The 3,151-nt window shown below is 44.2% G+C and overlaps 1 long non-coding RNA gene across 1 annotated transcript; it reads right to left on the bottom strand.

The window, feature by feature from the left end:
• Positions 1-217: 217 nt before the first annotated feature.
• On the bottom strand, positions 218-3,078 carry LOC116380053 (uncharacterized). The gene is made up of 4 exons (XR_004212501.1): positions 2,944-3,078; positions 2,629-2,737; positions 2,213-2,317; positions 218-1,058 (listed from the first exon to the last, which is right to left on the bottom strand). It is a non-coding gene; the product is annotated as an uncharacterized LOC116380053 (long non-coding RNA).
• Between the last annotated feature and the right edge of the window lie 73 nt (positions 3,079-3,151).

The following is a 3,151-nucleotide window of genomic DNA, read 5'->3' as shown; positions in this document are numbered from 1 at the left end:
GAGCTGAGAATACTGCTGTACTTTTACTGCATGGAGCTGAGAATACTTGTGATAAAGTAGGATTCAGAATACAGTACTTGAGTAAATATTCTCTCCGTCTTCATAATAAAATACTTCAGAACCAACACATTGACCACAAAATAGTCACATGACATAAAACCAACTTCTTCAACGACAGGAAGTGATCTGGAGCACTTCCAAGTAAAGCCCCCCCCCTTTCATCTTTACTCATCAGCACGTCCTTCCTGCTCTCGGCCTGATGTTTCTGATAACAGGAAGTCTACCGCTGCTTCCTCCCATGATGCAACACTCGGGGTCATGGCCTCCTGCCACACAGAGCTGACGTTAAACACACTGAGGATGTTTCTCTTCCGACATTTGAATGATTCATACATCAGTAATAAGTATTTATAGGAATTACACTAAAGTTCTGTATTTACTTCACGTTCTGACTCCGCTTTGTTTGAAACTTTAACATGAAGTTTCAAGATGAAACTATATGTTTGTGTTTTTAAAGATTTACGTCTTCAGTAGCGGCCAATGGGGTCGGAGCTCAGAGACACAGACAGGAAGTCAGACGGTATTAAGAGACGGACCAACACATTGATAATAACAACAATATAGAGTAACAGACTTATAGTGTAGAAAGGGTTCATACGTTGTAACTACAGGCTTAATTCAAGTATTTAATACGGGTACTGAAAAGCTTCATATTATAGTTATTATATTATTCTTAATGACAATACTTAAAGTGGCTGATCACAGAGAATCAAAGTGAAACAATAGAAACATCACGAGGTCACAGCACTGGACTGTTTGACATGTGATTCATGGAGCAAATCAAATGAATCCAATGACAACAATAAGAGGATGAAAGCAGCTTTACCTTCGGTCTGCACAACTTTACTACACATGACAGAGAGTCGCCCCCTACAGGCCGGGAGGCTCGTCAGCGTGCCGCTCTGAGCTGCTCTCTGCTGCTGCTGAAGGACTGACGGAGCTCTGAGACGTGCAGCCCAGAGCCGACACGGGCCAGTCCCTCCCAGAGCTGCTGGAGGCTGGAAGGAAGAGGACGAGAGGACGAGAGCCCCGTCACTCACACTTACTGGCTTTGAGTTGGGACAAAGACTTAAAGACATAACATGCACATTAAAGGGCGGGACGTCCCAGTGATGGTCCTCATGTAGTTAAATCCCAACATTCACATTTTGGTTGAAGTACGTATGTTTTAGCGTCAAAATGATATTATACGTGACCCGATGTAGGTTTCTGCATGATGACGTTGCTACATACATATCTATATCTATAGATATATCTATATCTATAGATATGTATAAATACACATACAAAGGAATGTACTGCTGTGGACGCCACATTAGCTCTGATTCGAGAGTCAGACAATAACACAAACTAACCGATGGTAACTTCTGTGTGTTGTGAATGGAGTCAGGTGTGTATGAAGAGAACATAGACAACTGCTTCAGTTCCCCTTCAGACAGCAAGGAGGTGAAAGCAGTCTAAATATAAATCGTATTGATTCTTTAAGAGGTGGGCCTTTCTCTGCACCGTGTGAGTGGGTCTGACGATGGATCAGCCTCTGGGGGTAAGCTCTATATTTCTGGGTTTTCAGTGTTCCCGGTGGATATCCGTCCTCCTGCTGCTTGTTTACAGTCCGATTAGAGACTTGAGATGTGAGACTGAAGTCGAGAGACGACATCTACGACCAGATTGTTTCACAAGTAGTCAGTTTATGAGAAGATGAACCACCGTCAGGCGATGGACAGTGGGCTTCTCAGGTTACATTTAGCTCACGTAGTACTGACCAATCACATTTGAGCAATGGGAAACCACAACGCTCCTCACAGCAAAACCTTCTGTTCATAGAGATTGTATTTAAGAGTCTGAAATACGTTCACAGCAGAACATTACTTTGCTCCATCGACTGTCGTAGAACGCTGCCTGTGGAGAAGAACCTCACACTAACACACCTCTAGGCATCACGACTGTCTCTTTAAGATCTGTGACAGTAAAAGAGGCAGACTAGTAAAACTCTGTGTGAGGTCTGTAGTCTGGTGTTTTGAAGAAGCAGCGATGAGTTCAGGAGGTTGACTTGTTCAGACAGATATCGCTGCACACTGAACGTCTTTATACTGAGAGAGTCACACCTTTACCTGTCTGTGTGTGTGTGTGTGTGTGTGTGTGAGAGACTCACTTGAGCGGCTGCACTGAGCACTCTTGACACTGAGTGGGTGATGAACATCTGGAGAAGCGGTGGGTTTTTGGGGCAGAGAGCACCTGGTCTTGTCTTTAGCTTTACCTGCAGATATCAGAGGTACGAGGCAACAACATGCGATTAACAACAACAACAACAACAACAACCACCCAGCGGCTGTATCTCACCTCAACATTTACAGCTCTCAGACAAAATCACTGAGTGATATTTGTTCTGCTCATGAATCATGTTCAACAGCAAAGAGCAGGCAGAGACTCTGAACGCTTCAGCTGGTGTGAAATCACTTCATGTTTCACATTACGCAGAATATTATAGTAATGAAGATGACAACAACAACAACAACAACAAAAACAACAACAATATAAAACAACTTCATAACCGTAGAATACATTTACCGTCTTTGGTAGAGATTGTAGGTAGTTTAGTTTCTGTATTTCTGGCAGGTGTGTTCAGGCGACCCTTGTAAATATGCCCGTCCAGTCCGATGATGTCAACCTCCTCCGACTAACACACTCACACACACACACACACACACACACACACACACACACACACACAGCAGCTGATAACATCTGATTGATACATTCTCTTCTTTTCAGAACCAGGACTGAGAGGCATTATGTGTGTAGAATAACAGAAGAACATCTCACTGTTCTTGCTCTGATGTATATTTGACATGAGAATAAGGATGAGGATGAACACTGTCCCACCTGGTCCACCTCCACCTGGCTCTGGTGCTTCACGGTCTTCAGGCCAGTGCGTCTCTGATTGGTCGAGGTGAGCGTGTGACTCCCTCCGCAGCTCCGTGAGCCCTCAGAGATCCGCTCGCTGCTCGGTCAGACACAAGTTAAGACGTGAGGAGACACTAGAATCTGATACCAGACTCTAGTGTCTCTCTCCTCACATGTTGACATGAGG

This window comes from Anarrhichthys ocellatus, unplaced genomic scaffold (genome assembly GCF_004355925.1).
Source record: "Anarrhichthys ocellatus isolate YVR2014 unplaced genomic scaffold, GSC_Weel_1.0 scaffold5985, whole genome shotgun sequence".
Classification (NCBI taxonomy): Eukaryota; Metazoa; Chordata; class Actinopteri; order Perciformes; family Anarhichadidae; genus Anarrhichthys; species Anarrhichthys ocellatus.
This window is presented reverse-complemented; position numbering and strand designations above follow the sequence as displayed.